Raw genomic sequence first — 26,765 nt, forward strand, 5'->3', positions numbered from 1 at the left:
GGACGTGGGAGTTGTGGCTTAGTTATCTCTGCATCATTCTCCCCACACACACTGCCCAGCAGGATGCCTGATATACAGCAAGTGATCAATGAATACTTTTTTCAAATGAATCTAACTGAATTGAATTAAAATAGAAAGTAAGCATGAAACCAAATCTGACTGGATGCAGAAGCCCTAGTCAATATAAACAGTGATTCCCCTGAGCTCCTGTCTTGTGATCTCATATCATTCCCTTCAATTTAGAAGAATCTAAGAAGGTATGTGCCAGTGTGTGAATAGAGATGACCACACCTTGATTGAACAACAACTGTATGCCAAATGCGTAGGCTCATTTTATAAAAGTTATCCTAAAGTGTGTAAATTTGGATAACATTTTACCATCTTTTTGAATTCCCACAGTTTGTACTTCTCTTGAATAAATGCTCCTCTTTTAGCAGAACTTTATTGCAAAGATCTCTGGGACTCACGATCTAAGATAAAAGATCAATTGCCCAGAGAATGCCTACAGAAGACTTCTGTGAATTAATGAGATGGCCCTAAACCAATCATTTAAAGATGGCGTAGTGAGCTAATACATGATTTATGAAAATGGAACATGGTGTGGGATATCATCTTTCAATCAGACTATCTAAAGACACTTGGTTAAGAAGCACAACTTGGGTGAAGAAAGAGGCACAGAATTATTTCATTAGGGATAAAAGGCTACAGAGGGACTTTCCCAAGGAAACATCACACACTGAACATGGTAAGTCTTCTTCTGAATCCTTTTGATCATGGGGATGGTCAGCAACACAGATGGGAGACAGATGGGCATGTGAGTGTATGCCACACTTAGAGGAGTATGATATCTGAGTGGGGGTGAGCAGACAGCTCAATGGGCATGCCTGCTGTCCAACGTGCACATCAAAATGAGAAGCTGAGAGTCCAGAGTGCATGTAAGTGACACAGGGGTGAATGTGGCCAATCTCTCTGGGAGTGTGTACTACATCTGAGTGTGCACAACATCCAAATGAGCATCTGTAGGACCTGGGTGTCTGAAAACTGAGCAAACATATGTACTCTCTGAATGAGTGGGTGTAACATCCAGATTAATGTGACTTACCTGAGTGTCTGGACACCTAAATAAGTGTGTATGACATCTGGGAGCATGTGTCTAACATTCAAAAGTGTGTGTATGTGCATGTGTGTATGACATCTACATATGTTCATAAAGCTGAAGTCAATAATGGCTTAAATTAAATTATGGCTTCAACATTCACTTCCTTTCAACTCTGGGGTCTTTCTCAACAGTACAATCACTTATGTTTGTCATGAAAGCTAAGTACAAAACAGTCTGAAAAGCAGCACAGAGGATCCAAACCTAGAGGACACCAGGTGGAAGTGGAGGAGTACCTACAACAGGGTTTTCAGGACCTGCATTGCTTTACATATAACAACAATCTCAAGGAAAGCTTTGAATGCAGCTAGAGTGCTAAGGACCTGTAGCTCTACTTGTTGAGGGCCCATTACTCCTGGGACTCTAATCTATGAAAGAAAGGGCAAAAGGCAGTAAAGAGGGGAGAAGCAATGACTCTTGAGTTCAACTGTTGAGGCTAGCATAGCACCTAAAATACTCTGCATTGAGTTTGAGGGGCACTCGACCTGTCCAGTCCTCATGCCTTCCTGGCCTGGTTGGGAGGGACCAACAGTCTCATCCCTAGGAGCAGGGGTTGAAAAAAGCTGTGGGCCCCTGCTTTCCCCTGAGGCCCATTCTATCCCTAACCACCACTTTGGCTAATCCTGTCCACTTCAGAAGACTTCTGTCTTCATTTCTCAGTCCAGAATTCTCATGCCACCCTTGAATCCTTCTGTCGTCTTTACCTTCTAAAATGAGAACCCAAAGCCTTTGGAGTTTCTCTGGGGCTGGGTCCCACTCCTAGAATCACTTTCTGTTGTCCCTTCTCTTCCTACAATGGGATGGATCAAGAAGAGTGACAAGGCTGGCCAGAGTACTGCCCATGACTGGCATGAAATTCTGTAGTCATGGACAGCCAGGCAGTGGGTCTTCGTTGGGCTCTGACAGGTGTGAATGCTGCCAAGGGCTACAGAGGGAGGCACAACATCTCTCCAGGGGTTGGCTTGTATCCCCCCCATTCTCTCCTCCCCACCAATCTGATTATTGAGGACTCACTTGTCAATCCAACCACACTCAACAGCCAGATTACAGATGAGGATGCTGAGGCTGAGAGGTTGAGTACCTCATGAGTGTTAAACTGCAGCCAAAGTATAAACTCAGACTTTTCATTCATAGTTCAGCATCCTTTCTTTTTCTTTACTTTCCTACTTTTTTTTCCATAAATCAACAAAATGTACAAAGAGCCTTAAGAACATTTTTTACTTGGTGGCCTAAACTGCTTAGCTCTATTCCACCCAGCCTCATCTGAAATCACAAAGACTAGCAAAGGATATATTTTGGGTTAAACTGTGTTGTCAACACATGATTCACATACAATTGGGATTAATGTGCCAAAGTACACCCAGAAACTCCCCCAGGCCCACTGCATCTGCAGCTTGTCCATTCAGAGGCAAATCAGCAATTGCAACCAGAAAGCCATGAACCATTTTGTCATATAAATTGTTTTGCCAGTGGATCCAGCATCTCTGAAAGATCAGGGAACTCTGATTGAGGAGGAGAGAAGAAACGGCACGTGCAAGCTATGCAACTTTCCTTCCCTGACACACACACTTTAGGAAGGGGTGGGAGCAAGAAACAAAAAAGTGGGTATTATTTTTGTTTCTCATGGTAAATTCATTCTTATCATCACTGTCTTGAAAATACATTTACCTAACCTCTTTTCAGTTTGCTGGTAATGATAAAATCATACCTAAATGAAAATAACCTCCCCAAATCATATCTCCAGGGCAAAAGAAGTGGTTGCAATAAATTATTTAGGATAATTTGTAAAGAGAAAGGATTTTCTTTTAGTATAAAAGTCCTGATAGTATGAGAGAAGAATAACTTAAAATGCTCACCTCACAACATATAGCATTTACTCACCCATTTTCCCCTCCTATGACACCCACTTTATCATTCTCAATGAGAAGATGGACATTTATAACCATATTTTCTGTGTAACTTATCCTGAGGGTCTCTGTTTGGAGGGCCCTGCAAGATATGCTGCAGCCCCACCTCAACTCATCAGGTCAAGGAGACTTTCTACTTTCTGTCACCTCCCTGATTTTGGTTTCCTCGCTTCAATACTTCCATATCCATTGTTCATCCTCTTTGCTACAGTGACTTACTCCCATCCTGTTCTCCCCAATTTTTCAGACCCAGGCTTGTGGCAACTTCCATCCTTTAGTTTCAATGTCTCATTAGACTAGAACATTCTAGTCTGGTCCCACGTCCCAAGACCCCCAAGCCTATAGAGGACAGTTGCCTCAGACTCCTTTAAGAGCAAAACTTGCAGGAATTCCTCTGCAGGCTTTAGAGAACCCTGACACTGGACCATCATGCTCCTTCTGATTCCTGAACTAATGGTTTGGATGATGACTCTTGCTTCTCTGAGAGGGACCAGGGACCTATCAGAGCCATCCATCCATCATTAACACATCCTGTGACCTCCTTTTTATATCTAGAGCAGATGCCTCCAGCCAGGGGCTATATCCATTCAGAATGTTGATCTCAGATGACAGAGGTAGTTCACAGGTGTAGTTCACAGGTGAAGTTCACAGGTGTAGTTCACACCTGTAGTTCACAGGTGAAGATTGCCTGACTTCAGAAAGGGGCACATTTGGGCACATGTTCTCCCAGAAATAGGCTTGTCTTAGATCAAGTTCTTCCAGAAACAGATCTTGAACCAAAGTTTCAATGCAAATTATGTGTTAAGGAAGTGGATCCAGGAGAAACCAGTAAGGGAGTGGGGGAAGCTGAGAGAAGGGGAGGAAGCCAAGCATGAATGTGATTTCAGGCAAAGTGCCAGCCTCAGCCTGATCCCCTATCGAGGTCTGGAGCATAAGCTGTGTCCCAGAGTTTGTCTCATCTCAAGCCAAGGGCTTTTGGGCCTCCAATACCAATCAGTTATTGGTTATACACTCCCCTGCAGAGACATAAGATCCCAGGCACTCCTAATTCTGTGTGTGGGACAGACAAGGTGGCTCTGGTAGCCTAGTGGCAACCCTTTGTAGAAGGTCACAGCTGAAAGCCATTTGTATCAAAGCACACAGAAGCTGGGGGATGGGTACATTGCAGGAAAGGGGAGATGAGGGGCTGTGAGTAGGCACCAGCAGTCTCCCTAGAGGACACTTGCGACCAATGACCACATGGGACTTGCATAAGAGCAGAGATCCAGTTGGGCAAGATATTTTCCAACCTTTGTTTCCAGCCTCATTCAGCTGAGGCATATGGTGACATCCCATCAGTCACAGTGACTTCTCCATCACTGATTTTTATTTGCTTTCTTTTATAATATTTATTTGGAAATCTGTTTTACTTTTATAGTTGAATAAGAAACACTTGTACAAGGAGTTAATAAATATAAAATATTGAAGTAATAGTAAAATAAAAATGGTTAAATTCAGTAGGAGCCCCTCCAGGCAGCTCCCACATCCTTTGGTGGTCCCACTGGTCACTGCGCACACCTTTGCCTGCTGGCACCATGAGGTGTTCAAGGCTCACCTATGCCCCCCTTTCCCAGGACTGTACTCAGGCATTTTTCCAAAGGAGGAGTTCAGAAGGCAAGATATGGGCAACCAGTGAGCTCATTGCTACTGTGGCACCATTGCTTCTATATCCTTCTATCGGATAAAAGTACGAAAAATATTTTTTAAACATCATGAGTTCATACTGATTAGTTCATACTGATATTGCCAATTCAAATCCATTAACAGAAGATTCTTCCTCACCTTCCCCATTCCTTATTTGTTTTTCCTTTTTCCTACAGTAAGAATCTTTGTTTCCAACATCAAAATTTTTACTCACAGACTCACATAATACACATAAAATTGTTCCAGAATTAACTAATCAATACCACAACCGACCTCAATACTTACAAGTAAAGTTTAAGATTTCTGTACTGCCCTGCTCCAGCTCCTTCCCAAACAATTCAGTCCTAAAGCCTGAGATAGGGCAGAGCAACGCAGGCATCTGAATGTGATCGAGTAGCCATGGGGGCCCAGTGTAGGGAGCGGAAGCCCACCCAGCCTCCTGAGACCCGTTCAGGTGATCTGCAAGGTCAAAACTCTTTTCAGAAAAGCACTAAGATGTTATTTACCTTTAGCAACTTCAGTGTTTCAGAAGCGCACTGTGAAGTTCTTAAAAAGCTACAAGATTTTGTAACTGTATGAGGCTGGATTTTCTTCATATACTTCAACCAAGCAAAATTCAATCTTGAATTAGGAAGCAGATAGGGAATCTAGCAGCATTGTAGTAGACCACACACTAGAGATTAGCAAAAATGTAAAACAGTACTATACTTCTCACTCAATCATTTTTGTTTTGGAAAATAATTGTTTTTCACAAAAATTTTTCGTTTATGTTAACATGTAATGGAATTTACTACTATTAGTTTAAATAAAATTATTTTTATTTATATTTTTTAAATTAATAAATATTTTAAAAATTTCTCAGTTTTATTTTCTAATGTGGTAAATTGATACACCACACTAAATTTAACTCACATAAATTTAACTCAAGGTTTTAAAAATTTTGTTCGTAGCTTTGACCACCAACCAGCCCTAGCAACCACCAATCTGCTTTCTGTTTCTATGAGTTCATTTTCAGTGAGTGGGTTTTCCAGCATTATTGAGGTATAATTAACAAATAAAAATTGTATATATTTAAGGTGTACAATGTGATGTTTTGATATATGTATACACTGTGAAATAATTACCACCATTGAGCTAATTAACATATGTACCACCTCATATAGTTACCACTGCGTGAGAAAGAACACTTAAGATCTACTCTCTTAGCAAATTTCAGGTGTAAAATACAGTATCATACAGATCTCCGGAACTTATTCATCCCGCATAACTCTTCTACCAACATCTCCCCATTTCCTTTACCTTTCAGCCCCAGATGACCACCATTCTATTTTCCACTTTCATGAGTTTGGCTTTTTCAGATTCCGCATATAAGTGAGATCATGCAGTATTTGTCTTTCTGTGTCTAGCTTACTTCACTTAGCATAATCTTCTTCAGCTTCATCTATGTAGTTGCAAATGGCAGGATTTCCTTTTTTTTAAGCCTGAATAATAGTCCATTGTCTATAACATATCACACCTTCTTTATCTATTTATCCATCGATGGACACTTAGGTTGTTTCCATATCTTGGCTATTGTGAATAATGTTGCAATGAACATGGGAGTAAAGATATCTCTTTGAGATACTGATTTCATTTCCTTTGGATATATACCCAGAAGTGAGATTGCCGGATCACAGGGTAGTTCTATTTTTAATTTTTTGAGGAAGCTCCATACTGCTTTCCATAATGGCTGTACCAGTGTACATTTCCACAAACAGTGTACAAGGGTTCTCTTTTCTCCACATCTTTGCCAACGCTTGTTATCTTTTGTCTTTTTGATAACAGCCATTTTAACAGGTGGGAGGTGACATCTCATTGTGGTTTGACTTGCATTTCCCTGATGATTAGTGACGTTAAGCACCTTTTCACGCACCTGTTGGCCAACTGAATATCTTCTTTGGAAAAAAGTCTATTCAGGTCCTTTGTCTATTTTTAAATTAGATTATTTGGATTTTTGCTATTGAGTTGTAGGAGTTTCTATATTTTTTGGATATTAACCCCTTATCAGATATGTAGTCTGCAAATATTTTCTCCTGTTCTGTAGTTTGCTTTTTCAATTGGTTTACTGTTCCTTTTGCTGCGCAGAGACTTTTAGTCTGAGGTAGTCTTACTCTTTTATTTTTGCTTTTGTTGCTGTGCTTTTGGTGCCATATCCATTAAGTCAAAGCCAAGACCAAAGTCAAGAAAGTTTTGCCCTACGTTTTCTTCTAAAAGATTTATGTTTCAGATCTTACATTAAATCTTTAATCCATCTCAAGCTAACTCTTGTGAATGGTATAAGATAGGGGTCCAGTTTCATTCTTTTCCACGTGACTATCCAGTTTTCCCAACACTATTGAAGAGATTATCTTTTCCCCATTGAGGATTTTTGGCTCCTCTGTTGAATATTAGTTGACCATATATTCATGGATTTATTTCTGAGCTCTTAATTCTGTTCCATTGGTCTAAATGTGTAGGTTCTTATGCCACTATTATATTGTTTTGATTACTATAGCTTTGTATATAGTTTGAAATCAGGAAGTGTGATGCTTCCAGCTTTGTTCTTATTTCTCAGGATTGCTTTGCCTACTCAGGGTCTTTTGTGGTTCCATACAAATTGTGAGATTGTTTTCCTATTTCTGTGAAAAACGCCATTGGAATCTTCATAGGGATTGCATTACAACTATAGATGGCTTCGGGCAGTATGGACATTTTAACAATGTTAATTCTTCCGATCCATGAATACAGGATATCTTTCCATTTATTTGGGTCTTCTTCAATTTCTTTCGTCAGTGTTTTATACTTTTCATTGTACTGATCTTCCATCTCCTTAATTACATTTATTCCTCAGTATTTAATTCTTTTTGTTGCTATTATAAATGGGATTGTTTTCTTTATTTTTCAGATAATTAATTGTTTGCATATAGAAATGCAACTGATTTTTGTATGTTGATTTTGTATCTTGTAACTTTACTGAATTATTTTATTAGTTCTATCTAGTTTTTTGGTGGAGTCTTTAGGAATTTTATATATTAGATCATGTCATCTGCAAAGAGAGACAATTTTACTTCTTTCTTTCCAATTTGTATGCCTTGTATTTCTTTTTCTTGCCTGATTACTCGCCTAGGACTTCAAGTACTATGTTGAATAGGAGTGGTTAGAGTGGGCACTCTTGTCTTGTTCCTGGTCTTAGAGAAAAACTTTCAACCTTCCACCACTGAGCACGATGTCAGCTATGGACTTGACATATTATGTCGAGGTATGTTCTTGCTATACCCAATTTGTTGAATTTTTTTTTTTTATCATGAATGAATATTGAATTTTGTCAAATGCTTTTTCTGCATCTATTGAGATGATCATACGATTTTTATCTTTTATTCTATTAATGTGATGTATCACATTCATTGATTTGTGTATGTTGAACCACCCTTGCATGCAAGGGATGAATCCCATTTGATCAACCATGAATCTTTTAATGAATTCTGTTCCCCAGTATTTTGTTGAGACCATCACTGATTTATCAAGTGAGGGCAGGGAATCATAAGGGTGTTGCTCAAGATCAGTGGTTCCCAACTCTAGCTGCACATTCTAATTGCCCTGCAGGCTTTTAAAAAATGCTCTTCCTTGGCTCCAACCCAGACCAACTGAATCAGAATCTTTAGGGGTGAGACCTCAGCATCAGTACTTTTTTAAAAAAGCTCTCCAGATGGTCCTAATGTGAAACTATGAAATCACAAGGTGAATCTGATATTTATACCTTTGTTGCACCCCCTCCAACATTCTTATGCTGTTGAAAATCATTTATTTGAGTCACTCCAATCCACAAAGCATTTATTCATAATTACCAGTGTTCTTGAGTCATTGTCTATCACATCCGTTGATTTATTTCTTTTATAGCTTTCATCACAATTGAAATATGTCTGATTATTTATTTACTGACTTACTGCCTGCACGCTAATAGTCAGTGAACTTTATGAGGCCTGAGATCTTGCTGTTTAGTTCATTGTTGCATCCCCAGCTTCCAACATCCTGCTGAACATGTAACAGTTGTTCACTAAGTACTTATTAAACAAGTGCATTTACAAAATGAATTTTAAGTGTACATTTACATCAATTCTCACACATGCTTCAGTGTCATTCTATATGCTGTTCTATCTTCCTACGACACCTTTTCCCTTTTTCTCCATCTTGAGAACTCCTCGTCCAACCATGACTCAAATACGGCTCTTTCTGAGGAGCCTCTCTTGCCTTGCAAATCAGAGCTAGTTTCTCCTTCCTCTGTTCCCATAGCTCTCTATCCATACTTTTGTCATATCTCCCACTGCTGTGTATTGCAATGATTACTTCATCCACCAGAAAATGTTTAATGAGCAATTATTATCTACTAAGCTCTAGGTTAAGCTCATCTCACACATTATTCTTTCACTTAACCTCTACAATAACTCTATGAGGCAGATATTCTTATCTTATTCAGACAGAATAAGAGAAATGAAGTACAGAGAGGTTCAGAAACTTACTCAGAGTCACATTGCTATTTGAGTGGTAGAGATAGGATTTGAACATAGGTGGTCTGATTCCTGAGCCCTCAGTCTTAACCAAAAGGCTATACTGCTTTTCAGCACACCAAAAGTTGAGCCATCATCTTTATCCCACCCCACCAAATAATCAACTTTTTTTTTTAAAAAAAATTCTTTTTATGTCAAGGAAAATAAAATAACATTTTATAAAACCTGAAAAGTAGAGAAAAGAGAAAAAAGTGTTCTCATTAGCCAATCACTCTAATGCAATCATAAACTAAACGTTGGTAAATCTTTTATCATTCTTTTCTTCTTCAGGAACAATCTCTGATTTAATACTGGAAATCAATGAGGGGAAGCCTTTCATTTGTAGATATTTATCTTACAGCCAACTTGATTGGTTTGTAAATAAAATTTTAATATTATACGCAAAAGTCTCTCAATAGCATGTATCTTTATTCTAGGAGGTCTAATGACTTAGCAAATTTGTCAACTCTTTGTCAATCAATATTAAGGAGCCTTAATATTGGGGGGCCGGCCCAGTGACGCAGTGGTTAAGTTCACACGTTCTGCTTCTCAGCGGCCTGGGATTTGCTGGTTCGGATCATGGGTGTGGACATGGCACCGCTTAGCACACCATGCTGTGGTAGGCGTCTCACATATAAGGTGGAGGAAGATGCGCATGGATGTTAGCTCAGGGCCAGTCTTCCTCAGCAAAAAGAGGAGGATTAGCAGTAGTTAGCTCAGGGCTAATCTTCTTCTTCAAAAAAAAACAAACCAAGAAGGCTTAATATTGGTACTGCTGAAAATAGTCAAAGATGTAACGTCTTAACTCAAACACACTGACTAATTATTGCATGGTCTGCTAATACTTTTTCTTCCAAATGTTACTTGACTGCGTGATCTAAAGGAACATACAGATCTTGGCTGTTCCTAGTCCTGACAGTGATCTACGGGAACATGTGTAAATGCACTCACTATTGAGGTTTGTTTAACTTTGTTCTCTCTTACGCAATCTCTGTACTTCATTAGGTTAATATAACTTCCTGAAATAGCAGGAAGCTGCTTTATCTCTATATTTTCCTAGATTACCCCATGGTCTGCTGATGACCAAAACAACTATGGAGAAAGATCCCAGACAGTAACAACTGGCGTTAGAGTTGATTCCTATAAAGATAGCAATGCCTTTAGCAATCAAAAAAGGTTAATCCACAGTACACAAAATCTGTTTAATAAGACAAGGACTCAGGCAACACATCTTTAGTGGATTTCTAACAAAGTTGATTAAAACACAGTATTAGCATTTATAAGCCTGGCTTCTAGTACAAGATCTGCTAATACTTAGCTGTGTGACCTTGGGCAACTCAGTTAGTCTCACAAGAGGATACAGTTACTGTCTTTCTTAATCTCTCTTTCCGGTTCTATGTGTGCATCACCCAGCTTCTGTGTGCTTTGCTGTTAATGAGGGCACTGTGGAATTCTGAAAGTACTGAAGCCTCCTTTGCTGGTAAAGAGGGACTGAGAATTTAAGTCCTGCTCTTCTCCAGTTTACACTCATACTCAATGTTAGGCTGGAGGTTGCCAGTGATTGCCGTGGGCAGAAGTGAAAAAGTCCCGCTCTTTCGCCCCACGGGGGACCTTAGTCAAGGTGTAATTCACTCTTCAGGTCTCCCCACAGGATCACACACTTGTTTGGCTTCTTAATCTTCTCCTTCCTGCTTCCCTCTGCCCCTTACTGCTTTTTAGAGGGACCATCCCCTTAATAAACCACTTGCATTCAAATCCTCGACCCTTGAGTCAGCTTCTGGAAGAATCCAATATAAAATAACCTCTATGGGCCTCAACTTCTCATATTTAAAAATTATGATGTAGGCTTTCTTGAACAGTGAAGTGAGGAGCTCAGCATTTTCTCTCTCTGAAAAGCAACGATTAAACTGGAAAATATTGTCAACAATAATTTCAGGAGTGATTAGAAAAAGTTTTACAGCTTTGAACATCTATTTAGAAAAGAAGAAAGACCTCAAATCAATAATCTAAGTTTTTACCTTAAGACAGAAGAAAAATAAGAGCAAACTAAACTCCAAAGAATCAGAAGGAAGAAAAGAATACAGATTAGCATATAAATCAGCGCAAGAGAAGACATCAAAACAAAAGTGAAAAATCAACGAAACAAAAGCTGGCTTTTTTGAAAAGATCAACATAATTGGCAACACTTTACCTACACTGACCAACAGAAAAAGGGAGATGATACAAATTACCAAAATCAAGGAAGAAAGAGGAGACATCACCACTGACCCCACAGAAATTTAAAAATTTATAAGGAAATCCCATGAAAAACTCTATGCCAAAAAACTTAGACAACTTAGACGAAATGAAAAAATTCCTAGAAAGATGCAACTTATCAAAACTGACTCATGAAAAAATAGAAAATTTCAATATGTTTATAGCAAGTAAAATAACCAAATTATTAATTAAAATTCTTCCTTCAAAAAATCCCAGACCATTCACTGAAGTCTATCCAACATTTAAAGAATAAAAGGTTCTGATTTTTCACAGACTTATGCAGAATATAGCAGAGGAGGGAACGCATCCTGACTCGTTTTGAGGCCCTGATATTAAAACCAGAGAAATGCATTACAATAAAAGAAAACTACAGCATTATCCTTCATAAATATAGACCCAAAAATATTTAACCAAGTATTAGCAAACTAAATCTAGCAACATATAAAAAAGATTATACACCATAACTAATTGAGATTTATCTCAGGAATGCAAAGCTGAATTAATATTTAAAAATCAGTTAATGCAATACAGTGTAGATTTAGAATACAGGGAAGAAACTAAATGATAATTTCAACAGATTCAGAAAAAACATTTGACAAAATCCAATGCACATTTATGCTAAAAAGGACTAATAAACTATGAACAGAAAGAACTATCTAAACTTGATAAAGCCCATCTACGAAACATATAAAGGTAACATCATACTCAAGGGTAAAAGAGTGAATGCTTTCCCTCTAAAATCAGGAACAAGGCAAGGATGTCTGTGCAATGCTGTACTAGAGATTCTAGCCAGGGAAACTAGTTAATTAATTAATTAACAGCACCCAGATCGGAGAGGAAGAAGTAAAAGTTTTCATTTGCAGATAACATGATGCTGTATGTAGAAAATTCTAAGGAGTACATACACACATATAAATAGACACACACACACCCCCTAAGTAGAACTAATCACAAATTTCAACAAGGATGCAAGACCAATATACAAAAATCAATTGCATTTTCTTTGGTGAGGAAGATTAGCCTTGAGATAATATCTATGTCAGTCTTCTTCTACTTTGTATGTGGGTCATTGTCACAACATGGCTGACGAGTGGTGTTGGTCCATGCCCGGGATCTGAACCTGCGAACCTGGGCTGCCAAAGCAGACCATGCCAAACTTAACCACTACACCATGGGGCCAGCCCCTCAATTGTTTTTTTTATTATTAGCAAAGACCAGTCTGAAAATGAAATTAAGTAAACAATTCCATTCACAGTATCATCAAAAGAACACTTAGAAAAAAATTTAAAGAAGTGAAATACTTGTACATTGAGACGTACAAAACATAGCCCCCCAAAATTGAAGAAAATTTAAATAAATGGAGAGACATTCCATGTTCATGGACCGGAATAGTCAATATTGTTAAGATGGCAATTCTCACCAAATTTATCTATAAATTTAATGCCATCTTTATTAGAATCCCAGGAGACTTTGCAAAAACTAACAAGCTGATGCTAAAATGAATACAGAAATGCAATGATCCATAATAGAAAAAAATTTTTTTAAATAAGAACAAAGAGGACTTACAGTCCCTGATTTCATAACTCATGAAAATCAACACAGTGTGGCACTGGCATAGGATAGACTTATAAAACAATGAGAGATAACTGAGATTCCAGAAAGAAACCACTACATTTACGGTCAATTAACTCTTGACAAAGATGCCAAGACAATTCCATGGTAAAAGAGTAATATTTTCAGGAAATGAAGATGGGTCAATTGCCTATTCACACTATAATCTAGATTCACACAAAAATCTAAATTTGAATTCACACTATACACAAGAACTAACAGAAAACGGATCATAGTTTTAAATGCAAGAGACAAAACTATAAAACTTCTAGGAGAAAACATAGGAGAAACTTTTCATTATCTTGGATTAGGAAAAGGGTGTGTAGATACAACACTAAAAGCATGATCTATTAATGGGGGGAAAAGATAAAGTGGGTGTCGTTAGAATTTTTTAAAAATTGGGCTTCAAAAGACACCATTTAGCAAATGAAAAGACAAGCTACACATTGAGAGAAAATACTGGCAAATTATATGTACAATAAGACATATCTAAGATTCTTAATGATTCATTGCCATTCAATAATAAGAAGACAAACAACCCAATTAAGAAATTGGCAAAAGGTTTGTTTAGACATTTCACTAAAGGTGAAATACAAGTGACTAATAAGCTCATTAAAAGATGGTCAACATCATTAGTTCTTAGGAAGATGTAAATTAAAACCACAATGAGAAACCAGCACACCCCCCACTAGAATGGCTAGCACTAAAAAGACAGACTATAGCAAGTGTTGGCAAGGGTATGGAAAAACTGGAACCATCATACATTGCTGTGAGAAGCTAAAATGGTGCAGTCACTTTGGAAAATAATCTAGAAGTTCCTTAAAATGGTAAACATAAAACTACCATTCATTGAGCCATTCCAGTCCTAGGTGTCTACCCAAGTATGTCTATACAGACTTGTATACAAATGCTAATAGCAGCATTATTCACAATAGCCAAAATATTAAAACAATCTAAATGTTCATCCACTGGTGAGCAAATAAACAATATGTGGTATATCCACATAATGAAAGAGTATTCAGCAATAAAATAAACTACTGATATATTCTACAACACGGATGAACCTCAAAATCATTATGCTAAATGAGAGAAGTTAGATGCAAAAGACTATATATTGTATGACTCCATTCATATGAAATGTCAAGAAAATGCAAATTTATGGAGAAAGAAATCAGATTAGTGATTGCCTGGGAATCGGGGTGGGAACAGGAATCAACTGCACTTGGGCATAGTGTATTTTATGGTGTGATGGAAATGTTCTAAAATGAGATTGTAGTGATGGTTGCACAACCCTATAAATTTACTGAAAACCATTGAATTGTACACTAAAATGGGTGAATTTTATGGTATGTAAATTTCACCTCAATAAAGCTGTTAAAGAAATGAGAGAAACAGACTGAATAATCTTGGATTTCTTTCTCCCTTCAAAAGTCTCTGCTTTAGCATTCAACTATGCACACATTTTAATACCAAAATGCTATGATAAACCTTCAGTGTTACTATACAAGACAGGCTAAGAAACAAGTGTGAGCTTTACAATCCCCAACAGGATCTAGCTTTTCAATTACATTACCCATATTAAAGGTCATTTGGAATTATGGAGCTGAAATTTACAATGATATGTCTTAGTTAGCCAATCTTTATTCCAAGGCTACGGGAAATCCTGTTTTTATTCACTATTTGCGTAGTCACAATAGCCCTTAGAGGAGGCAAGGAAATGGGGAGAGGAATACATTTTCAGTTTAGCATCAGAGCACAAGCATGTGCATCTTTGCTTGGCCTCTGACTAGCTGTGTGACCTAGTGCCCCTTCGCCTGTTTTTCATGTACTTATTCATTTATTTCTTTATTAACTACAGTGTAGCAGGTGCAAACTTGAATGTAACATGGCCCCTGGGTACCAGGAGCTCAGAACCAAGATGAGGGAGACAGATATTAATAGGGATGATTCAGAGAAGGGGGCACTTACAGGATAGAAAGTGCTTTCTGTAGAGTAAACGGCTCTATAAAAGTTGCCTGGAGCCATCACAATTGCTACATGCACAAGTATTATTATTATAGTGTTATCAAACCAGACAACAAAGATTTGCCTTGTTTGCCATTTAGATCTTTCTCCTATGATTGAATCGCACTTGATAAATTTAAAAGTGGATTTGGAACAGAAGTTGAAAGGAAGAAATACCTGTTGTGTAAAGAGACCATAACAATTCAACCGAGGAGTTCAAATTAAGTTTTATTTATTATCAGATGAAAGCAAAGGAAATCTTATAAGAAGAAACCAGACAACCATCTGATGATAATATCCTTTTCTTCAATATTTAAAAGAAGTATAAATTTTTTAATTGAGCATGTACTTGGGTTGAGATATATTTTAAATTAAAATGCAGAAGACCTAGCTATTACCCTTGCATATTTTCCCTCAATCTTGGGTCCTCTCCTGTTCATAACAACATCCATAAGCAACTCCCATGGTTCTAATTTCAACATATACCCGGAATCTGACTGCTTCCCTCACCTCCACAGCTACTACCCTGGCTAAGCCCCCATCAGCTCTTGATTGGATTACTGCAATATCTTCCCAACTGGTCTCCCTGTTTCTGCTCTTGCCCCCAAGAGTCTATTCTTAAAACAGTGGCTAGAGTGACCCTTTAAAAACATGACTCAGGTCATGGCACTCCTGTGCTCAAAACCCTCCTATGGCTCCCACCTTACCTAGAGTAAAAGGCAGCCTCTTTACAGTGTCTACAAGGTCCTCTCTTGTGAGTTCTCTGTCCTCATCTCTTCCAATTCTTCTCCAGTTACACTGGCCTCTTTGCTGTTCCTTAACATCCTTGGCGTCCTCCCATCTCAAGGCTTTCGTGTTTGCTATCTTCTATGCTTGGAAGGCTCTTCTCTCAGATATACACAACCCTTGGAAGGCTTGCTTCTTCACCTCTGCCAGTGAAGTCTTACCTAACAGCTGTATTTAAAATAGCAACCCTAACCCCAACATACCCTACTACACTTCCCTGTGTAACTTTTCTCCCTATCATTTATCATCATAAAGCACACTCTGTGTGTGTGTGTGTGTGTGTGTGTGTGTGTGTGCATGTGCGTGTGCAGAAGCATGCACCTAAGAGGTCAAGTCATTTTAAGAGAGCACTGTAAGCATTGCAACTGTCAACTTTCCTTTGGGAAAAAGCAACTGGATATATATGGGGCCAGTTAGGCGATATTTGGATAGATGACCTTGATTTGCTGACTTTTCCTAAGGCAGTGCTGAACTAAAAAAGCAAGGTTGAGGTTTTAGTCCTGGCTTTACCTCTTGCTAGCTCTGTCTGACATGCTGAGCAAGTCACTTTACCTCCAGGACTTGCATCTAAAATGGGATAATTCTGGCCAATGCAATAAGGCACAAAACAGAAGAGATACCCATTTTAGAAAGGAAAGCAATTTATCATCATTTGTAGATAATATGACTGTGACCTAATATATTGAAGAGAATCAACTGAAAGACTTTTAAAATTAATAAAAGAATTCAGTAAAGTGGTTTGATAGAAGATAGAGATAAATAAACTGTACACCATGGGGAAAAAAAAGCTAGAAGATGTAATGGAAAAATCCTTTTAGAATAAAGTCCTTGAAAAATAGTTATGGATAACACAAAGAAATGTACACAAGAAATGTACAGGACTGACATGGGAAGAAAAAAACCCAAATCTATATTGAATGATATAAAATAATATCTCCAGTCTCTAGCACAAGGCTTGGCAGAGTGGGTGTTTAATAATTGTGCTGAACTGAAGATGAATAAATAGAAATTCTGAAGTCATGGATGAAAGCATCACATATTGTAAAGATGTCAATTCTTGCCAAATTGATATCTTTTCTTTGGGAAAAAGCAAATTATATAAAATATGAGGCCAGCTAGGTGACATTTGGGAGCCCTAAAGATGTAGATGAACTTTACTTGGAAATTCCACTAATTTCAATGGGATTATTTTGGTTGGTTTGTTTAAAATAGGAAATACACTTAAGAACTTTTTTTTTTAACAAAGGAAAATGAGACAGATGTGTATGTGTATGGATGTGAATTTTACATATAGAAATAGAAGCAACAAAAATCAATGGAAAGTAGAAAATTTTATCAATAAATAGCATTGATAAAATTCCATAATTGTGACAAAAAAGCATCAAATTTAAGACCTCACCACATATGATAAACCACATTACATTCCAATGGTTCAAAATTTAATTTATTTATTGAAAATTTTCAGGATGCTGATAGCACTCAAATGCAATGTCTGATCCTTGATTGGATCCTAGATTGGATTACAAGAAGCCTTAAAGGACAATTAATTGGGACAATTGGGGAAACTTGAATATGAACTATATATTAGATACTGGGATTATATCAATTTCAATCTTCCTGAGTGTGAAGATTGTATAACAGCTATGTAGGAAAATGGCCTTTTTTCTTAGGAAATACAAACTGGGGGTTTTGAAGTGTCATGATTACTGTAACTAACCTAGTAACCATTTGGGAGAGAAGAAAAAGAGGGATAAAGTAAATATGGCAAAATGTTCACAACTCGTGAATCTGGGGGGAAGGATATATGGATGTTTATTGTACTATTCTTGGAACATCTTGTAGGTTTAAAATTAAAAAATAATAATAATCTTGAGTGGAAAACAATCTTTTTAAGCTTTGACAATAGAACAACTCACAAAAGATAGAAAAAAAAGATAGATGTGTCTTTGTGTAAGTTTGAAATGTCTAAATACAAGAATAAAAAATAAAACAACAAATTAGAAAAGCTACTTCCAGAAAATATGCCAGAGAAGGAAACAGTATTTTGATATTTAAGAGATCATATTTGGTAGTGAGGATAAAAATAACAAGACGCATACACAAAAATCAATAATGCCTTTGTACAAGTAAAGGTATACACTATAGTCTCTCTGTATAATGAGATAGAACTAGAAATTACTAAACCAAAATTCTAAACAAATAAAATCTTCCAACTGGGGAAAATAAGAACTTTCCTAAGTAACTCTGACATCAAATAATAAATCAAAATCACAATTTCATACTCTTCAGAAACTATTATGATAAGAACAATGATGTTTAATGCTAATGGGATAGGACCAAACCTATTTTTGGAATTTGAAAAGCCTTTATTATTAAACACAAAAGAATGACAATAAATTAATTAAGCATTCCATAAAAAGAAAATTAGAATAAACAACACTGAAGCCAGATGGCTTTTCCAATGAGTTCTTTCAATCTTTTAACAACTGATAATTCTCATGATATATAAACAATTACATAAGACAGAAAAAGAGGGAAAGCATTTGAAACTGTTGCAAATTATTCCTCTAATATACTATTAAATTGGTTCCCATAAACAGGTCATTTACCTCAGGCGCACATGATAGATTTAGTAACAGAAAATCTAGAAAAATAACATAAATAAGACCAAGTAGAAAACCAATATGGTCATATGAATAGATGCCAAATGGCATTTGATAAAATTTAACATCCATTTCAGATTTTAAAAGATACACAAAGATAAATGGTAGAATAGAGAGATTTTTCTCTATCATATTTTAAAAATATCTCTTTCAAACCTACAACTAACATCACACATATGAGAAATGTACTGAAGGGCTATTCTCTGAGTTTGAGAGTAACACAACGAGGTTAACTATCAACGTTATTTGGCAACATTGCCCACAAAGCTCTACCCAATGCAACAAAGCATGAAACCAAAATAAGAGCTACCATAATTGGAAAGGAGGACGTAGAATTATCATTATTCACAGATGATGTGATTATTACACTGGTAAACCAAGATAATAAAATTTAATTAAAGAAACTCACAAGAGGTTTCAGCAAATGGGATGGGTGAAATACACAGACATACACAGTTTCCCTAAATACCAGCAAAATCCAGTTAACAAACAAAATGGAGGAAAAACAGCAGAAAATACCATAAGGATAATATTAGCAAGAAACAATTTGCACAAGGTAGCTATGGATGTTATCAATATAAAGGAACCTATGTAGTTTTCCTGAGAAACAGTAAAGGCTCAACGAATGGATAGGCTTACTCTCTTTCTACGTGGAAAGCTCATGTTAACGTAACCATTTCAGATTCAGTAAGAGTTTTAATACAATTTAAACTATTCCATAGGGGATTATTTAGGAAACATGATAAAGTGATTTTAAAATTCATAGGAGAACATAAGTGGGTGAAAATAGCTAAGAACAGTTGTAACAACAAGAATCATTAGGAGGACTAGATATTAAAATGTTTTGCACAGCTATAATTAAAATGGGTGGCGCAGACACGGTGATCAATAGACAGGCAGATCTAATGGAACAGTACAGACAAACCAAGAGTATAGTGGGACACACACAAACACACACACAGGCAGCATCATAAGTCAGCAGTACTGCAAGGAGTATTCAATAACCGGTGTGGAGAAAACTTGCTAATTATTTGCAGAAATAAAAGAATAAGTATCCAATAAGCATCATTAAAATGGTAATCACTGTTATGATATGTGGGAAAAGTAGGATGAACATTGTAAAAGAGGATCAAAGTCATGTACAACCTGTTGTTTTTCTTTTTTGAGGAAGATTGGCCCTGAGCTAACATCTGTGCCCATCTTCCTCTCCTTTAAATGTGGGACACCTACCACAGCGTGGCTTGGTAAGTGGTGTGTAGGTCCACGCCCGGGATCAGAACCAGTGAACTCCGGGCCTCCGAAGTGGAGTGTGCAGACTTAACCACTGTACCACCAGGTCAGTTCCCTAACTTTTTAATATGGCAAAGAAAAATGGGAAACAAATCACCCCAATGTTAATATTTTATGATTGATAATAGATGACTTCTTTTTAATTTTTCTATATTTTCTATATAAGCATATATAATTTTTGTGATGAATCTAAATTAAACTTCACTTAAAATGATAAAATAAAGTTATATTAACTATTTTAGTTTTTTAGTGAGGATCAAAGATAATTAAGAACATGAAAATACTTTGAAAATGATTGTTTAATGTAATATGTTACAACCAGCTGTAGTATCATATATTTACTTGATGGATGGAGTTCTGCACATGGTGTAATCCATGCCTAATGGATTGCTGCATAATGTTGACTGAATATTTACTAAATATACCCCACTCCTATCTAACTCCAGAAGTGTTATTTTCCAAGTTCATGTTGAAAAGTATTTCAGTCGATGAAGAATCCAGGAATGAATGAAGGAGAGATTGCTCAGTTTGCAATGACCACTGACCAACAGCTCTATTAGCTAATGTGAACAGCTCATTTAAACAGTGACTTTAAAACAGTTTATGAGACTTAAGTAATAAGAATATTTACAGCAAACAGTGCCAGTCAGCAACAGATAGGAGAAGAAGGATGCTCAGAGCCTTGCTGCTCAGTGGTCCACGACCCAGCAGCATTCTCATCACCTAGGAATGAGTTGGAAATGCAGGCTCTCAGGCCCCACCCCAGATCTACGGAATCAGAATCAGTATTTTAAAAGATCTCAGGTTAATTCACTAACACATTAAAGTTTGCAAAGCAATAAAGTGAAATAGAACACCTTAGGGAACTGAAAATCTTCCTGGGTTTTTTTTTGTTTTGTTTTTAAATAAACATGCTGAAGTATTTTATGTCCCCTAGTGGAGAGACAGGCTGTTTCCCTCACCCCAGGCCTCCCAATACTGCCTTCTTCCTCAGATATCCTGGGAAGCAACCCCTTTACCCTCCTGCCAAGTTCTCAGTTGAAATGCCATTTTTGTTTTCTAAAATCACTTTATGTTGTGAGAAGCGCAAAGACCAAAAATGAAGCTGAACATGGCTGGCTTCGATAGGGGTTCAGGCTCCAAACTTCATGATTAAAACCCACAGTGATGCTTTTACAGAGGAAGATGCTACAGTGGCTACTTTTAAGAGTTATCAATAGGGTGCCTTGGATGAATCAACTTGCAACAAATACGTTTGCTTAAGGAAAGTGTCAGGTGAAAATCTTCTGAACGCTTTTCTAGAAGACCATCTGAAATCAATTATCCTCAAAAAGCCCTTCTAAGCTCTAAAAAGGTAAGTAGAATGATTATTAATTAACCATTAAATTAATCATAATAGCTGGCATTTTAGTGCCAGAAATGGCAAATAAATGCTATAGAAGAATTATAATACCAATTAAAACATTTTTCCTGTGGGAAAATGGAACCCACCAATGGGGTTATTTGCAGGAATGCAGTGGGCTGAAAATCACCCATGTGTAGGGAACTGTAGGTGTCATGTCCCCATCCGATAACAGAATCACCTGTGAACTCTAGGCCCCCACGATGAATCTATGAATACGTGCTTAGAAATATGAACTTTGAACAAGCTCACCAAGATATTCTTATAAACGTCAAATTTCAGAGATCATCACGCAGAAAGACTTGCCCTGAGTTTGTCATGTGAGCCAAAGAGACCCTTGGATAAAGTATAATCATCTAATCTAGCAGTTCTCAAAGGGTGGTTTATGAACCTCTGTGGGCCCCCAAGACTCTTTTTCATGATTCTGGAACATCAAAATGATCTTAAAAGTATCCTAAGACTTTATTTGCCTTTTTCCACTGTGTTGATACTTGCACTGAGCGCAAATGGGCAAAACTGATGATGCCTTAGCACGAATCAAAGCAGTGGTACCCAGCTAGATTGTCATTGTATTCTTCATCACCACACTCACTATAAAAAACAAAAATGCCAGTTTTACTTAAGAATGTCCTTGATGAAGCAGTAAACAGTGTTAATTGTATTAAATTTCAATTTTTGAGTACGTCTTTTTAATATTCATGTGATGCAATGAGAAGCATGAATAAATCATGTCTCCACCATTTCTGTGATTGTTTAAGTTGCATGTTAAACTAGCCACGTTTTTAAGGAAGTGCCATTTGTTTTTTCTTGAAAGACTGACTGACAAATGGTGGTTATTCACATTTGGATATTTGGTAAATATTGTCTCAAAATCCATGAAATTTATCTGTCATTTAAGGAAAACTGACAGTATTTGCTCATAATTGAGCTTTCAAGTGAAACTAGAATTTGGAAGTCTTTTTATTTGTTATTGTGAACTTGATAGTTTCCCAATACTTAAAAACTTTACTGATGAGATTAGTGATGGTATTAGCAAATGTGATATTTTGATATTGTATAATGAAATGTGTCAACATTTCAAAGATTTTTATAATTCAGTGAATTTTTTCAAATGACCAATGCATGACATTACAAAATCATGAAAGGATAACATACCCATTCAAATTGCAACATAAAGTGATATATTTTATTGTAACAGAGTATAAAAAGCTCACTGATACGGTTTTATTGCAACTAAACTTTAGGGAACTACCACTTGCTGAGTTTTGGCATACTATCAAAGAAGAATGTTCACTATTACCTTAAAAGGCTATTAAAATACTCCTCCTTTTGCCAAATACATACCTGTGTGAGGCTAGATTTCCTTTATTTATTTCAACCAAACCAATTTGTGACAACAGATTAAATGCAGAAACAGATCTGAGAATCCACTTAACTTCTATTAAGCCAGACGTTAAAAATATTTGCAAAAATGTGAAACAATGCACCTCTTCTCCTTAATTTTATTGTTTGGGAAAATATAAATATGTTATTTATATTAATATGTAATGGGTTTCTTGTTATTTTTAAACAAATTATAATATTTTTTAAATGTAGCTTTAATTCCTAATACAGTAAATGTTGATCATAAAACCCACATGAAAAAAAGATCTTTGGGACCTTCATTACTTTTTAACAATGTAAAGGGTCTTGAAACCACAAAGATTGAGAACCTCTGATCTAATCATACATTAAAAAAAAAAAACCTATCAAGATACCCATAGCCAGAGTTTCTCAGTCTTGGCACTATTGGTATTTTGGCTGGGTAATCTCTGTTGTGGGGGTCTGTCCTGTACACTGTAGGATGCTTAGCAGGAACCCTGGCCTCTACTCACTAACTAGATGCCAATGGTAGCCTCCACCCCCAAGATTTAACAGCCAAAAATATCTCTAGGTATTGTCTCTAGGGGGTAAACTAACCCTGGTTGAGAACCGCTGCCATAGGTAAATAGGAACAGGATGTTAAAAAGACAACTCACAAAAAAAGAAATGTCAATAGTATAAAAATACATGGGAAAATACTCTGCCTTGCCAGGAAGACAAGAAATGCAAATCAAAGTGATAATATGCTCCCTTTTAAAATCCATTAAATTAGCAAAGTAAATGTAAATTATAATATACCATTTCAGTGAAGTTGTGGTGGAACTGGTAGGATTATGTAATTCCAGCAGCACTGTAAGTTGATTCTTCAAGTTGGGGAAAATAATTTGGCAATGGCTTTCGAAACTCATAAACACTTTTACGACCTAAGAGTAGAAAGAGCATAGATTCTAGAATCTGCATTAAATTTGAATTTGGGCTCTGAACTTTACCAGCTGTGTGACCTTCCTTAAAAATATTTAAATGGTATTTGAAAATCTGAAGACAATAATAATGTCTCCATCAACGATTATTGTGAGAACTGTATTAGATAATAACATAAGTGAACTTCTAGTTAAAAGTGGAAGATTTAATGCATCCACTTATCTCCTCTCTCTCCTGAGATCCCACTAAAATGACAGTAAAAGATGAAAAAGCATACAAATCTGCAAGGAAAAAGAGAACAGAATGGGCCATTAGTGGATGAGAGGTTTCAACAAAATTCTGGAAGACTATAAATGGTCAGAGGAGAAGCATCTGGCATGGCAGGATAAAGAAACACAAATTATAAAGAGATGCGAATAAGAACAGAGTTGATTTGCCCAAGGGATCTCAAGCAAGACTCTGACCTTGGATCAATAAAGTATGGAGAGTGTGGAAGTGAAATGTGGGGCTGAAAACAGGGATGATAAATCAAAAGTCTGTGTGTGAAACCATCAAACTCTTGAATATGGGCCTCTGCATCTATCCTCGACTTCCCAGGCAGGAGATAGGAGGTTTCATTCTTGGAGAGTTTGCACACCTTTACCCTGCAAAACACAGCACTTCTGGTCAACTTTCATACCTTACTTTAAAACATTTACTATGGATGCTCAGTGGTTAGGTGAGAAACGGTCCAACATGAGAGTAGTCAATATTAATGAGAAAAAATGACTCCAGAGGACATAGAGATAACACAGGAGTCAGCAAAGCCTCTCTCTCCCCTCCAGATCACAACAGCATCCTCAGCAAAGTTGGAGAAATGATTGCTTTTCTAAACAAGAAGTGGATGCTGTGAAAAAAAAATCATAGAACAGTAAATAGCTCTTAAGAGGAAAAATTTTGATTGCCGAAATTTTAAACAAATGATATAAAGGTTGGTATTGTTCTAGAAAACGGAAGAAAAAGACCAAAAAAAAAAAAGGGAGAGAAAGAAAATGAAAGAAAAAGAGAGTATTTAATAGTAAACCTGAAATGATAGAGCTCTGTGGGAAGAAAAATATACGAATATTATAATAAAGATATTACCTGAATAAAATAGAATAATTGTATATTTTATGATGAGTTAAAAAAAATAACAGCTGTAGAGAATAGGAGAGTAATCAGAGGTAGTGTAGCATAGTGGTTAAGTTCAGACCGTGGAGTCAGATTGTTATGTTCAAAGCCCAGATCAGCACCTTACTAGCTGCATGAACATGGGCAAGTTAATTAAGCTTTCAGTTTTTCAGTTTCCTCATTCCAAAATATGGATAATACTTGTTCTTTCCTTATAGGGTTTTGATGAGAATTAACTGAATTAATACATGTAAAGAACTTAAAATAGTATCTAGTACATAGTAAACGTTAAGTTAATTATACAATACTACAATAAAAATAGTATACCACTTGGCACTGAAGTGACCTGCTTTTATAGAATTATAAAATTAGCCATTGTGTATAAATAAATACTAAAAATGTTGGTATAAATACATTAGGAAGCTGGAAAGGAGGTATTGGATGATTTAAGACAGCCAAATTCTCATCTATAATAGCAGGAAGTAAATATATAATGTCTGTAATCAATAATTTTAAAATAGCACATTATGTAGTGACTGCCAATTCCCAGAAGAAATGGCAAAAAATTAAAAGGCAGTTGCCTCTAGGGCACAGGACTAGGGGGTTGAAAAAGGGAGGGCAGCGAAGGATTTGACTATTTGATTTTCCAACTATGTGCACTTGTTATTTTGAGATTTTTTAATTAAAGACTGAAAAAGGTTAATATATATGAATTGGCTGTCAGTGCCTGGCTTATAAGAGTAGACACTCAACACATTTTAGTTTCATGCTATTCATTTCAGTAATTCCACTCCTGGGGATTTTTTTCCTATTTAAAGATACAATGCCAAAAGAAAAACATGAATAAATACGTTTATTGCTGGGTTATTTATAACAACAAATAACTGAAAATGACCCAAATTGCCAACCATAGGAGAATGGTTAAGAATTAGGCAAAACCTTGATGGAATGCTATAAACCAAGTCCATAAGTTTATTGTTTCATTTGGCTATGGATTGGCTAAAACCTACCATACACAAAGACACACACACACATACACAAGTCCCTGAGAAAACCAAGACATCTGGATGGAGCAGATGGAGATATAGTGTCTTAGGACATCTTCCTCTGGCCCTCAGAGTCCCTAATCGAGGGTTCACAGCTGTTTGGGTCACTATGAGAGAGGAGTTTCTTCCAAAAACTGAGGAGATTCTTTTTGAGTTATGGCTTTTTATACTAGGAGTTCACATCACTATTCAGGAAGAATGCCTATTAACAATCTATGCTGTTAATAGCAATTATTACAGATACTTAGGAACCCCCCTCTCTTGTTTTACAGTCAGACTGAGCATTAGCAAAGTCATGACTCGCCTGGAAGTCATTCCTAGCAGTGACTCAGCCTCCGGCCCTACAATGCTTAGGAAACCCATTTATCAGCAAAAATATTGATGAAAACTATGTGACAATAATGAAAAAAAATGACAACATCATGCATCTGAGTCTCCATCAGAACCTACAGACAAGGCCTACAGCTCTCGTGGATAATATGAGCTGGGCAAGCCAGCTTTTCTGGATCTCAGTTTTCTCACCTGAGAAATGGGGGTCATTTTTTTTCTATCAGTGTGATGTTGTGAGTATAAAATGAAATGTCGGTTGAGAAGTCACTAATCACAGATTCTGATCCAGAGTAGGAACTCAGGAAAGGTTAACTGGATGGACTTTGGCTGTCTGTGACCCACTCCCTAGAACAGGGCTTCTCAAACTCTAGCATGCATCAGAATCTCCTGGAGACCATGTTAAAACACAGACTGCTGGCTCCAGCTCCAGAGTTCCTAATTCCGTAGGTTGGGGGGCAGGCCCTGAGAATTTGCATTTCTAACAAATTCCCAGATAATACTGTTGGTCTTGGACCAACCTTTGAGAACCACTGTATTACAGGTACAAAAACTACCAAAATACAACTGGGATAAAGGTTGAGACTTTGAAGAGGGAAGAGAAAGGCAAGTGGAAAAAATTTTCTAAGCGTTCCCCATC

The 26,765-nt window shown here is 36.9% G+C and overlaps 1 protein-coding gene across 17 annotated transcripts in view; it reads right to left on the minus strand.

Annotated features, from left to right (window-relative positions):
• The window catches only part of PTPRT (protein tyrosine phosphatase receptor type T), a 1,024,383-nt gene that overhangs the window by 218,523 nt on the left and 779,095 nt on the right, over nt 1-26,765 (minus strand). The window lies entirely within an intron of this gene.

The sequence above is a fragment of the Equus caballus genome, chromosome 22 (genome assembly GCF_041296265.1).
Source record: "Equus caballus isolate H_3958 breed thoroughbred chromosome 22, TB-T2T, whole genome shotgun sequence".
NCBI classification, from domain to species: domain Eukaryota; kingdom Metazoa; phylum Chordata; class Mammalia; order Perissodactyla; family Equidae; genus Equus; species Equus caballus.